The sequence below is a fragment of the Athalia rosae genome, chromosome 3 (genome assembly GCF_917208135.1).
Source record: "Athalia rosae chromosome 3, iyAthRosa1.1, whole genome shotgun sequence".
Lineage (NCBI taxonomy): Eukaryota > Metazoa > Arthropoda > Insecta > Hymenoptera > Athaliidae > Athalia > Athalia rosae.
In genome coordinates this window covers 11,237,962-11,252,795 of record NC_064028.1, presented here as the reverse complement: position 1 = coordinate 11,252,795, position 14,834 = coordinate 11,237,962, and the positions used below count along the sequence as shown (strand labels likewise).

Genomic DNA, 14,834 nt, shown 5'->3' with positions numbered 1-14,834 from the left:
TCATACGAGGTATATGTAGGCAATGGTAATAATGAGAATTAAAAAAGAGCATAACAATTGTAATCGAGATGCTATCAGGGGCAAGAACATCCAACACCTGTTAATTATCATTCGTCGTACGTGCGCGTGTAGGTGTGATTTGAAAATATTTACATATTCTGGAAATGGCAATTATTGCACGTATGTATGTACGTACAACGCGCAGTGGAATTAAGTTTTAGAGTGCAGGTGAAGAACGGCTCGGTATATTTACGATCTGTGCTTAATTATTGATCGGACTCGGTCACACTTTGATTTCATTTACTATCCGTTACATACACGGACGTGGCCGCGATAATACTCAAATATACTACATATGTAATTGTGGAAAAATATCTATACACGGAGTAGATAAACATAGGTATGTACGGTACAAGCATTATTGTTGAGAAATTCTTCGGTATAAAGTGATCGACGATTATATAATTCACGGAGTTTATTGAAATCCGCATTACTATAATATCTGCGTTTTGGTTACGGTCGATTCAGAATTATATCGTCCCAATGGAATCCATTTTATTCGATTAAATATACATATGTATTGTACGACGTTCGATAGTTCGATAGAAGAATTATTTCACGACCGCTTAAAATATCACACATAACCTATTTATATGCATATTGCTACGCTCCTACCGTTGAGCTTAGACTTTTTTTTATTTTATATGTTGGGCGTCAAATCGTTTTAACGATTAATGAAATTTAATGAAATAGAAACTCTGGATCTCAGGGCGTTTGGAAATACATCCTGGGTGGACCGAATAAATTAGGAACCAAGGACACGTAGGAAGAAAGGATTGAACAAGGATATTTATTTTTATCAAGGAACAATAATCAAGTTTTGAACACTATAACTAAATTTGAACAGGAATATTCTTTACAGGAACAGGAATATTTTGGATACAATATTTGGATTAATTTCCTAGGATTTATTAATCTAGGTGTGGGGAAAACCAGACAGGCAGAGAGGCCGAAGCTCGGTCCGCGATGCTGTTAATCACCCTTGTTTGTGGCTATACCCCTCTTTTACCGATTGAGGGATTTTTATCAAACCTCTTGATCGCAACCATTAACTTGAAGTTAAAGACTTTATTTATGTGAATCTACTCAGAAATATGGATTGTGTAAGCCGGACAGGCAGAAAGACCGAGGTACGATCCTCGATGCCGGAAACAGACAAAACCCAGAAAATACAAACAAGTAAAATGGGAAGCCGAGACAGGCAGAAGGACCGAGGTACGATCCGCGATGCTGGTCAACCAACTTGTAGATTAAAAACTGTCGAGTGGAAAGTCAGAGACCAACCACTCTTGGTGGGGTAGAGCACACTTGAGATGGAAAATTGGGCAGTTTATTAAATTATCTTGGGAGATCTTCCCTAATGAGTGACCTGCTTTGTTTTGGCCCTCTATCGGTCGCGAATTGAACCGATATATTTAATATTTGATCTTTCATAGCCATCACGGTTCCGACGAGGCACCCTTTTCTCAAAACAAATGAATGCCTCCTCACTGATGGTCACCCATACAGCTTAATAAAATTATAAAATTTTATTAATTTTATATCAATTAATCCTATTTCTTATAGGCTAGGTAGGGACCATCGTACGCCCCGTTACAATATACGTATATAGTGAATTCACCGCCTGTATGTTATTGCGGTAATTAATTAATTGATTATTTGATCGCGGAGAAGTGTTATAAATTAAATCATCCCCGTCAGGCCTGTATCAGCGACTGCAACAAATTTATGTAGACGCGTATGAAATTCCTATAATTATACGTATAGTACACGCATCTATAAAATATTAAGCAAGCCGATGCACTCGTCGAACCTTACGTACGTACACCAACCTCATTCGTAACTGAACTAGTTGGACAGAACGCAAGGAGAAATAGGTTGGTACTAATCGAAATTTTCAGCAGGCCTGGTCGACGAGTGCTTTTTTCTTTCTAGAGGGGTGAAAATAGGGCCGAAAACGTGTAGTCGGGCTCGACCCGCTCGACCCGCATCCATCGTACGTAACATCCACTAGGGATATGTTGCGCCAACCCAAATCATATCGCGTAGTGTCTAACTACTTCAGTTATGAATGAGGTTGGTGTACACACGTGATGAATTTCTCAAGAACTTCATTGTGCAGAAGTGTGATTCGTTTCGCAATATATTTGAAGCTGTAATTAATGAGTCTGAGTCGTCGTGTCACGTGAACGATTCTATTTTTTTTTCGTTTTTGTTGTCTTCATTTTTACGTTATCCTTTTTTGATTCACACACGTGGTAACGCATCTCCATCCACGGCACGAAAAATTAACCCCCTTCGATATTTTAAAGATGTAAATAGGTACCGTGGTTATTATGCCCATCATACATTTACGCTAGGCGCATTCGAGGCGGATTGATCGAAGGTTTTACAAATCACAGGTGCGAAAATGATAAGCGAGCTCGTACATTGTACAGGAATAATATATGGTTTCCGTGAAAAATCAACGTTGCGGTCATAATTTCTTGCTGGGATTGGGTCAAGGTCAAATCTAGGCCATTGTCTCCCGTGCTTCTCGCGTTTTTTCTCGAAACACGTAAGCTTCTCGATGGACGTTCGCAACCGCGTCTTTGTTACCTTGTAGACGTTTTATTTTATTTTTCTTGTTCTCGTTCAATTAACTTCTAATGCCCGTCCGTTTATCCGACAATCGTATCTGCGTTGGTCGAATCGGGCGCGCTTCGAGCTCCGGAGCTGCCACCCGGTGGCGGTAACCGGCTCAATCGACGGGAATCCATCCACACCTCCGCGACCTCCGTTGATAAACATGGCGCATGATGGCGCGTTAGATGTAAGGAAAATAATAACTCAGAAATGGATAACTGACAATAAGTGCAGTTCGTTCGGATATTCTTCATAGTCCTACGGTGTACGTAATATATGACCGAGCTAGTTATTTGTATTACCATAAAACATTTTATCGCGTATTTGATTTGCATTGTGCTGTCCGTGCTGCAGAGATACGCGTATCGACTACACTCATAATTACAGCATGCACATTGTTCGCAATTTATATGTATAAGAGCGTAGGAAGTTTGATCTTTATGGGAAAATATCGCAGAGAGGTATGCGGGTATTCGGTCGAGATAAAAATTGAATAGTTCATTTTTCTCCCTTTCGTCTTACTTGTTTTATTTTTATTTTTATCTACGCCGGCACGACTCGTCTCGGCGATCCGTCTACGTTCATTGTCATTTTACCAGTTACATCTATCATCCGTGTATATCGGAGAGCTGTGTATTTTTCACACCACGACAGTTGTCGCATAATCCTATTATTCAAACATCGATAAATCATCGATGGAATTTTCAAAATAACGCCGCCCACCGATAGGTAACAGGGGGGGTGTATTGTGGACGGACGTTATTTTCGTATCGTACGAATTCGACCAATAATATACCGACGCACGACGGAAGAGCTTTTGAACATTTATTTTTTATTTTGCATTTTTCTTCTTCAAATTTTGTTTTTCAACATTCATATACGACTTATGGATCCTTTACTCGCGTTTAAATTAAAAGAAATGAAATAAAACAGTCGGGGATACAAAGATCGTATTCATGTATACATACATATATATTTATTACATAGGAGATTTCTGGATCTGCATGGATTGAATATTATTATTATTTTTTTGTTCGTTACAGTTAATGAATTTGGAAAATCAACGATTTTAACCATCCCCGCGGTCCGTTTACCTACGTGTGGAATTATATCATGTAACACGCGATCGTGTTGCTACACACATGATATACCTTCATGTGTGCACAGTTGCAGCGCTGTGGAAAAGTAGGTGACGTTTCAAAACATGTAAATATTTTTTTATATTTCTTTTCTCTAGAGAAATTTGAGTTTCGGTTTCGTCTACCCGATGCACTGATATATCATATATCCAGTCCAGGCATGTGTGTACGTTACGGGTAAATACATTTTACAAATTTACATATAATGGAGACACGAGCGATACAATTCGCTGCAATTACGCAACCTGCATATGTATCGTCACGATGTCAAATATGATACAAACGTGTTTCAAATAAATCGAGTGCCGCATCGTATCTACAAATACACACGTGCGGTGCGGTATTTCATTTGCAATAATCAGCGCCTCCGTTAACGTTCAAGAAGTTTTTGTTTTTTTTTCTCATCCCTATTACCCGCGAAATTTCCAAATCTCCATTAAATCCACTGCATCCGTCGATCAATGTTTCTGGCAGTGTATCCTCTTCAAAATGGCTTCAAACCTTTCCGGACATAAACCTGCAACGCGGTTGGCCCCATTTTTGTTTGTAATTTTTTTTTATCATTCCGCCACGGACAAAGTGCGGCATATGTGCGACGTAAGAAGGAGGCGAATTCGGGGTGTGTCGCGGTCATGCACCGCACACTTTGAACGAAAATATTCTTTACGCTCAGTCGTCGCCATTTCCTGTACACTCCTTCTCGCCGCACGATATGCTGATTTCACACGTGATACCGGAACGCTGCGTATGTGCATGTAGTTATAAGCGTGTAGCTTTTTTTTTGTTGGTTTTGTAATTTTCTTTTCAATAATTATTTCCTCAGCGGATGCCAAAAATTTGTGATTCTGTTTTTTCATTGTACAATATTTTTTGTTATTATTTTTTTTCGAATGTATTTTTAGTGTACGATTTTATTCCGCGAGGTTTTCGCTTATATCTGCATGGATGTTTTCTTTTTCCTTTATTTTCTGAGATTTTATCGCGCGGCGTGCGAAGATTAATGATTTTATGTTTCGTATATTGTTATGATTATCATCGCGATCATGACGATTATTATGAATTTCCAATGTCGCGCGAATCAGGGAGAGTCGATTTTACATGAAGCCTGAGATTTAAAAAGATCGTTTTCAGTTTCCCTGCGAATTTTGCCGGACGCATAAATAACGGATAAATAATCGGTGGCTAACTTCGTAGTGTTGTAAAGTATATCTGTATTTAAAATGGGACGATGAAAAAAAAACAAGTTGATAGAAAAAACGTAAAATAACCGCGCTAAGAATTGCATAATGTGAAAAATCATGATGTTCAATTGCGACGTGATCGAAAAAAATTTATAGAAATGGAATAAAATAATGAAAATAGGTGTTTTTATTGCATTTATAAAAATTCATATCGTCGCGTTATATCGAGCCATCTGTTCACTATCTGCGAAATGATTTTAATATCACCCATGTAATTCCACAGCGTTTCGAAATTTCCTAAAATATTTTTTTCAAAGAAAAACAAACAAACCAACCGTATCCCATCAGATTAGATAAATGATATCGATCGCGTGAGACCAAGAGCGCGTAATATCGCATTACAAATATAAATATATACAAAAATAGTTTGCGTTTCACGTAAATATGAACAATATTCGTATATTGTAGATAATCAATTATACATACGATAACGATCTAATTTAAATGTAGTATATAACTATAATAATATAGGATCACAAAATAAAGAACACGAATGAAGAAGTTGTAAAAAAAAAAAACGAAAAGAACGAGTGAACGTAACGTTTGAAAACGTTCTAATCTCGAATTATTTTGCCCCCTTCTTTGCCGTCGCGAACGCGCGGTAAGTTACGGTTTCCCCCACCGCCAGCCCACGAGGCTGTCTGGCAGTGCACGCCGCGACGCCATGCCGGATTCCTGCAGTCCCGCGTTCGGTTTTTGGTTTGTTTGACATTTGACAACGGGGGTTAACAGTGAAGTTAGGTATTCGGGATAAGTTGCTCCCTCCGTAACGGGGCGCGCTCGTTAATCCCGCGACGTGATCAATTCGGAGCCCGCCCGGCGCGCGACAATCCCCGTGATATGAATCCTCCGGCATATCGTACGAACGGTTGCGTTTGTCACGATTTTAGTTTAACGATATTTAACACGCCGGTTCGATTTTATCACGACCGTCACGACGCACATCCGAATACCTATTTCTCGGTCCGATCGGAGAATCACCCGTTCTACCTCTGCTAATACCTCGCCATACGCCAACCGCGACGGACTTTATCGAGATAAAAAGAGAAGAAAAAAGGAAGTAAGTAAGGAAAGAGAGAAGGAGGGAGAGAGTGTGTTTCGCATCCAGCTGTAAATGTGTCCATATGCCCCCGGTGTGTCATAATATATTCCGCGAGTGATATACGATTTTTATTCCTGTTGTTTGTTGTCTATTTTTGTTCTTGTTACTCAAATATACATTTATTTGACGTTTTTTATTTTCGTTTATTCAATACCTACAATACAATACAAAAGTTACAATATTTACTGCGCATTTATTGGTTATGTGCGCGAGGGTATTGATGCGACAACGGTTGTGTGGTAAATTTTAAATGATATTGAAATTCCACGCAGGTCGCGAATGTTTATAGTTTTTTTTTTTACCGATTACACCCGACGTGCCAATAAAGTTTATAATCCATTTTTTTTATCACACGTGTTACCGTAGTCGCCGTTATGAATATTGTTAACATGAGCGTTGGCTAACGTTCTCTGTTTTATTTTATTTAAAAATTGGAAACCGTAAATTTTCTCCGTAGTTTCTTTGTTTTTACATTTGTCCTTTTCGTTTTTGACTCGGTTATCGTATCGTCGCGATAGTGAATTTAATTAAAAGCAATAAATTGAAACGAGATAAATAAATAAATAAATATATAAATAGAAGGAATAAGTTGATAAAGAATAAAAAAAGGAGGTCAAAATGCAGACGACGTCAGTACCACCCAGAGGTCTAAAACCGTTTCGTAGAAGCGTCACGGATCCCCACGTAGGCGCATCTGCAGCAGCAGCTGATTACAGGAACAAATTGGTGAGAAAGACATTTGTATAAACGATAATGTGTGTTTGTCTTGTGTTTTTCTTATGTTATACATATCCGTTTCGATACGAGCCACTCCGTTCTATTTGTGTCGAGAAAATTCGATCGGTATTTCTTGTTCCATACGTCGGCTACCGCAGGCCCGCGATGCAAGAGTCGTTTTTCCTATGAATTTCGTTGTCGGAAAACAGACTTGATGGATCGATTCGCGTAATCAAAAAATTTCGGCGTCTCGTAATTCCATTGGTTAATCACATTCGATCCCGGACGAGTTAACGAGTAATATCGTTCTCGTCGTTGCAGCAGATAATAAAATATAGTTCAAATAATGAATATTATAATACGTGTACGTAAAACACGCGAAACACGCGTGAAAAATATTTACGTACCTCTACGTATTACATTATATGTACTTTCTTGATATTATAGACCCGTGATGCACGTACATATCTGTACACGCATATTTTATCATCATCCGAGTTCAATGTTTACGATACGATTCTCCTGATCTTTAATATGTTTGGTTTTTTTTTCTACCTACAACTTGATAGGAGCGTCGATTGCTAAGAGCGAAGATTGGCGATGCATCGGTGATGCCCGATGAAAGTAGCCGGCGAGTTAGGTCAGGTGGTGAAGGGAGATTTCAAACGGTGTTTAAAAGGTTTGGACATTCTTAAAACGACGACCGGGTCGTTGTGCCTCAACGGAGTTATTTTTAAACCATCGAGTACGATCTCCTATGTACTACGTGCCCCTTATAGTATCTGCTATGATGTATACTCGGATGTCTATGTATATATATACCTATAGGTAGATGTAGGTGTACGCGAGTGGTGTACAACAAGCGCAAAATGTTTATTCATTTTTTTTTTATTTTTTTTTTATTTTTTTTTTTATTTTTTTATTTTTTTTTTGCTTCTAATGACCGAAAAACGTTTATTAATCGACTATGGGAAAAAAAGTTCGCCAAACGAAAATTTTATCTCGATTAGGCTGATTCATTCACCTGACGTAGATGGTGGTGGATCTGGAGGAACGACCAAATATTTATGTCGTGAATCTGCATCAATTCATATTAATCCATCTATGATGAGCCGAAAGTAACAAGAATCTGCAAATAATCGAATTTAAATCGATTCGATTATTGAAGTTATACTAATCTATGTTTTTGAAATTGTGGATTTTTTTCTTTCTTCTTTAAATTAAATAAAGAAATAGAAAAAATTTGAGTTTCAACCTTCGGATTCTCCTAACGAAGTGCAAATTTAACTTGTTGAGTAAATAATCTTTCCTATGCGGCGACGATGTGGGGGTAATTTAATTCAGGAGTAAAAGAGAAAAAAGAAGAAAAAAAGAGAACAAAAAAATTGGTATCGAGTCCATAGGATTTCTTCGATCGTAAATTAGATACCTATGTGTTGATGCAATTAATATAGAAACGCGACTCGCGAGACGTGGAAGTGGATAAACCTGCGATTATATTTATTTATTTTTTTTTTGCTTTCTTTTCGTTTCTCACCTACCTATCAGGTTATCCCGTACCCTCAAGTAGTGCAAACTTCAAGTTCTGCTCTGTTCACTGCTCTCCACGCTCCGATAAACTCGATTTTATGCATCTTTTAGTTGGTTGGATCAGCTGGTTTGAAGTGTATAGATTGATTTAAATCTTTCAGAAATATACCTAACTTTTAACAGAAGACACTTCGCTTACATATACATATGATTGCAGTCCCGATTTATAATTCACGTTTAAAATATTCGTTCTAACGTCTTTTAGCGTCTACCGTAGATTTGCCTCGCACAATTTTCTCCCGGAAATTCTGCGCGCATATTGACTTCCATTCACTCGCTCCCGACATTCTGCACGTACGTACGTACACCATTAAAAGACCTGCATGTGCAGGGGAGAAATATTAGACGAAAAATATTCGCGACAGATTTACCGGGTATAATAAAAGTACGGTTATAACATGTTTCAACTCTAACATCTTTTCAAAAGAGCTGCCATAAAAATTTTGTTTCTTCTTTTTCACGCATAGCCAAATACAATAGCAGCGAACGATTCGCGTTGTTTTTTCTACGTTCATTGAAAAAATATCAATGATCGAATAAATTAAAAACGTGTAAAAAGGAACGCGGTTTTGCATGCGTCGTTCGAACGAATGAGTTTGTTTTTTGTGCACATTTCGATATTTGGTTGTCTTTAGAATAAATTATCGATGGGATGTTCGCTTTTCTGACCGTTGACAAACACGAAAAAAGGAATGGAAATATAAATAGATGAAAAATGAAAAACTTTTGTTCGTGTTGTACAGATAAAATGCAACTAATAGAGAGCCCACACGCGTTATGTGGCCACGTGATATACACGTATAAAATGCGTACAACCTGTTGCAGCCAATTAGCGCATGCGCGGGGTGTACGAAAATATAAAGTTTCAGATAATACTCAACTTAATCTGATGAAAAACTAGTTTATATAGTTATAACCACTTTTTCTTGGATCATTGCGTAAATAACTTGAAAAGTCTCGAGCGTTTCACGCTTTTGCCTCGACAGAAAAGAGATATTGGGTCGTTTGAAACGACTCTTTTGATTATATTTTCATACCGCGAGCCAGCCGCCTGCATGGGGCGGTAAAGAGTACATACAGAAATCCGTAAAACTTGAATGTGAGTACGTAGAATTGCTGCGCTATGTAAATGGAGAGAATCGTCAGCAACTTTTGGTATAAAATGTGAAAATCACGAGCGAATTTCTGGGAATTTTGCAAGAGGCGTCGGGGAAAGAGGTTAAGTTATATAAATCGTAAAAGAACGCTACTGACCGTGAATAAAAAAGTGTGGTCATTATTTATCATTATTGCCGGAATGCTCTATTTTTAGAATTTTATTTCCACAATTTCTGAAAATAATCCTTTTTTATAACCGAGGTACGCCACATGCATATAATTGTGTGAAAAATGAATCTCAATTGTAACTAATTTAAATTCATCAGAACTATTTCAACGTAATGTACGCGGATAGTGATTTCAGCGCTGTTATGGATGTTTCCAAAAATTTTACGTATAATTGATGGTATTTTAATTTCTCAAAATGTCCCAAAGTCTCGTATTAATTACCTACGCGCGTCTCGGTGATTTATAAATTAATCCGTTCTCAATATTCCATCCGCATAGCTCCGTTTTGATCGTAGTCCGATAAAAAGTTGATCGAATTTGAAGATTTGCAATATACGCGACTGGCGCAATATATCATAATTACACGATGTACTCGATATCATTAGCCTATTAAAACGTCATTATCACGTAACATTTCATTGATTTTCTATCAGCCAGTTATGTACGGGTTCGTAATTTTCCTATTATACTGTGTAAATCGTTACCCGAGTAATTATATTTTACATCGCATATGTTTCAACGAACATCTTTGAATTACTTAGATAAAACCGCGTGTTACATTATTGCGTACGTACACAGGTATCTACCTACACATCTACGTAATCACCATACCTGTGAACAGCTGATAGCACACGAGATAATCTAACACAGGTTATAACGAAGTAATTGGTAGTTATAAATATAACGCTACAGTTAGAAAATTTATGGTCGTTTCGAAACTGTGACAAATGCCCTCACAGACTTGTTACTTCGATAAATCCCGTATTCGTTTTTCCTTCATACTTCGTTTTTCATCTTATTTTTTCGATATTTTTGACGTCCGATATTGGGACCTGATGTGGATTTGAAAATCGGTTCGATAAATTGTGTATAGATAATTGGCAGGCGCGCCATTGGCTATGCATTTTTTCTTCTTCTTATCGAGTAATAAACGTATATATGTATTTGCGTGACACCGATGTATAATTCATCGAATTTACGAAATGAAATTTGAGAGTAAAAAAAACTCGCACCAGTTACGCCACTTTTTATTTGGAAGACTTATTTATTAGTTTTTCTTTTTTTTTTCTGTTTAAAGAAGACGTGTTTCAGGGCCTACTGACTCTACCGCTGCTATTGTTTTATCCAATTTTCGACGGGATGTTCATTCATTGTTATTGATCTTATGAAATACCAGCATAAGGGAATGGCGAAAGAATTACTTACATTTGATCATGTTTTTTCAACATCATGGGGAAAAAAAACGAAAAATAGACACCGTAGCGCGATGATGAAAAAAGTGTGTCGATGTTTCATCGCGAGGTGTGGTAGACGTCGAACTACTTTATAGTATGCTTTCTTTTTTCAAGCAGCTATGCCGTATGCGTATTGAATTGAATGTAACGTAGGTGGAGATTAATTATTATCCTTTGAAGCGGCGCTGTGATCGATGAAATGTGTTGGTAACCGAGAAGAGAGAAATCAAATGTGGCATACGGCACACTCACTTTTTTAAAATTCATTTTTCAACGGTCCCAACGGTTGTCGAAAAGCTCCCGCGACGAATCAAAAAAAAATGTTGAACGAGTGATAAGCGTGTTTTCCAAACGTAATTTGAGATATTTTGGTGGTTATTTGTTCGATCATAACTAGGTACACAAACCTAATTCATAAGTGGTGTAGACACTACGCGATGTGATTTAGGTTGGCGCAAAATATCCCTAGTGGAATTCACAGCAGCGCCACGGCGGAGGTGGGGATCTGGTGCCGCTCGACCCGCATCGACCGCCCACGATCTGCCATGATCCATGTGAGGTGTTAACCTTACCAAACTGAAACAGCCATTTAACGATGATTTAACGATAAACGAGAATTCCACTAGGGACATTTCGCGCCAACTTAAATCACATCGCGTAGTGTCTAACTACACCACTTACGAATGAGGTTTGTGTACGTACTTGGCACAATAATTGATTTCGATTCTTTTTTCTCCGAAGATTTTCATTTCGTGGTTTTTCTTGAGGAACGACTTTTCGATAGCGATTTATTTGGATAAATTAATGTACTTAGCGAAGTTTTTTGCACCCGAGGTGCTTTTTTGGAATTCCACGACTTTTTGAAGGCAATTTGTTTTTCTCATAGGAATGCATAGGAGTAAATATTACCACTATCTCCGAATTTTGTTTGAATTTCGGCTAAAAAGATTTTCTTACTGCAAATCTTCGGAATTAATTTGAATTATTTATTTTTCCAATACAGCTAGGGGTCACGCATTTCGTGTACTTGGTATACTACAAATGATTGATTTTGATCCTTTACTCTCCAAAGAATTTGATTTTACGGATATTCTTGCGAAACGACTACTTATAGTGGCGATTAATTTGGAAAAATTAATATACTGGGCGATGTTTTTCGCACCTGACGTGCGTTTTTGGAATATTCATTTGAGAAACTAAGAAGGCCGTTACGAGGGCGTGCGTGGCAGAAGCCACATTTCACTATCAGTTATGACGAGCCTGACGCTTTTATGTTGCCTCCACCATGTTGATCATCATATCTCATTGTCAGCTGTCCGACGACCAATTTTATTGAAATTAAGCTTAATTTAAAGCTCGTCCCCGATTTATAAGACGGAAGTGATTTTACATTTGCTGTAATTTTATAAATATGGGAGATATTCGATGAAACGCGAACCCAACTCCGCTTTCGAACTCCCGTAGCGGTATATGTAGATACTCGGTAGTCCGCCCGTTCTTTATCTTTCTAATGTACTTGGCGCGAGACTCTACCGAGTCTCTTGATACGTAGACTCGGTTGGTTTGATTCTGACGCTTATTGTTAATATAACTGAAGACTGCGACGGATGGAAGCGACAGAATCGGACTTGTTGAGGCTACCTACGCATATAGGTACGTTACGAGTCTTCAACGAAGCAAAGACTTTTGTCGCACACAATGATCGACTAGCGATACCGCGACTTCTTACTTGAATCAAGGTATGTAGCCATAGGTCACTTTAATGTGCGGCTACTTATTATATGCATGTCATCTATATCCGGACGCCTTCAGGCATCGCTGGACTTCAGCTATGTATTTCGATTGTTTTCTTTATGCAGCTAGGCAGATGTAACGTACCGTGTCCATCTCACGAAATCTATGTATTCGTATCCACGCAAGTTTTGTGTAGTGAAAATTTTCGTGGATTCGAATGTTCGAGCCAAGTTTTATCGACGGTATATTCGTTTATCTGTATATAATGTTGTTAATTATAATCACATACCAATTGAAGCGATGTTTATATAACCAACCACTTATTACGGCTTCGTTTCAATATTTGTTTACAATTTCTATACGATAAGTCTGTATGCGTTTTAACGATAATTATTCCAGTTTATGTAGACAGTACGTATTTTATTACAGTATTGTACACTACGGGCGGTATTTCCTTTGATGGGGCAATCGAGAACGTGGATACGTTTCGTATAAGGTTATCGCAAATCGCGTGTAGACATCGAGGAAAATTATTCGCAAATAGGTCAGATGGGATAAGAATAATTGATGTAAAAAACAAAAATTTCACCGACCAGAAATAAGAGGGAACGTACAGTGACATACTCCCGTGAAACCCAAAGTTTGCTTCTCGAACGTGGAGAAAATAAAAAAACCTCCGTGATTTTGAAATTTTCCAATTTCCTGAAACCAAACGACGTCGAGTAGGTACGTACCTACTCACCTCCGTGAAGTTAGCCCCCCACTTTTCGAAAATTTAATTTTTCTCAATTGTTCTAGGTTGTTCTAATTGTTCCAAACATTGTTCCAGAAGCGCAACGTCGTGAGTCCGAAAATGCAGCCAGGAAACTCAAAAACAGTTTTTTTAATAGCCCCCCACATTTCAAAAATTTGCATTTTCCCAATTGTTCTAGATTGTTCTAGTCGTTCCAAACATTGTTCCAGAAGCGCAACGTCGTGAGTCCAAAAATGCAGCCGGGGAACTAGGACAAACGTTTTCGATTTTCTAACAAAAGCAGCGATTCAAAAAGTTTTTTGGAATTATGCGGCTCGATTTTGGACTTACGACGTTGCGGTTCTGGAACAATATTCGGAACAACTAGAACAAACTAGAACAATTGAAAAAATTGAAATTTTCGAAATGTGGGGAGCTAGTAAAAAAACTATTTTTGAGTTTTCTGGCCTTGTTTTTGGACTTACGACGTTGCGCTTCTGGAACAATGTTTGGAACAACTAGAACAATCTAGAACTATTGGGAAAATGCAAATTTTTGAAATTTGGGGGGCTATTAAAAAAACTTTTTGAGTTTTCTGGCCTTGTTTTTGGACTTACGACGTTGCGCTTCTGGAACAATGTTTGGAACAACTAGAACAATCTAGAACAATTGGGAAAATGCAAATTTTTGAAATGTGGGGGGCTAGGTCAAAAAACTGTTTTTGAGTTTCCTGGCTGCATTTTCGGACTCACGACGTTACGCTTCTGGAACAATGTTTGGAACAACTAGAACAACCTAGAACAATTGAGAAAATTTAAATTTTCGAAAAGTGGGGGGCTAGGTCAAAAAACCGTTTTTTCGATTTTCTGGGTTTCCAGTTCACACTAGAACATTGATTTTCTGGAACAATGTAGAACAAATCTAGAACAATTTGGAACAATCGTCAAAATTTCAATTTTCGAAAAGTGGGGGGCTAACTTTACGGAGGTTACCTACTCTTGTCCACCACATCCGGACTCTCGAAATATCTTGCAACCGATCGAGCGAGCGGCGTTAGCTCGATTCGTTTCAAAATCCCTCTCTAATTTTATTGGTGTGTATTCTGTCACACTGTGGCCGCTGCAGCGTTATCCCTTTCTAGTTCACCTGCGGGTGCAAATCTTGGCAGGCACGGTGTAACTTTCTATCCTGTTCAGGTTCGATCGCTCATCAGATTTTCCTCAACTGATTGTGAGTGAAATCGATATTCGTTGTAGTTTGGCTTTTTTCTTTGACTCGATAATTTACTTGCCATATTACTGGCCGTGATCACCGTTGTCATTTTTCTCTTTC

At 38.1% G+C, this 14,834-nt stretch overlaps 1 protein-coding gene across 4 annotated transcripts in view; it reads left to right on the top strand.

Moving 5' to 3' along the window:
• LOC105690082 (NAD(+) hydrolase sarm1) overlaps positions 1-14,834 on the top strand; it is a 93,656-nt gene that overhangs the window by 13,710 nt on the left and 65,112 nt on the right. The window contains exon 1 of one of the 4 annotated variants that reach the window (XR_007277413.1): positions 5,546-6,893. The exons of the other annotated variants lie outside the window; for them this stretch is intronic. The gene's annotated coding sequence lies outside the window, so the exon portion shown is untranslated. Of the gene's footprint in view, positions 1-5,545; positions 6,894-14,834 lie in introns of those variants that run through there. 4 annotated transcript variants of the gene reach the window in all.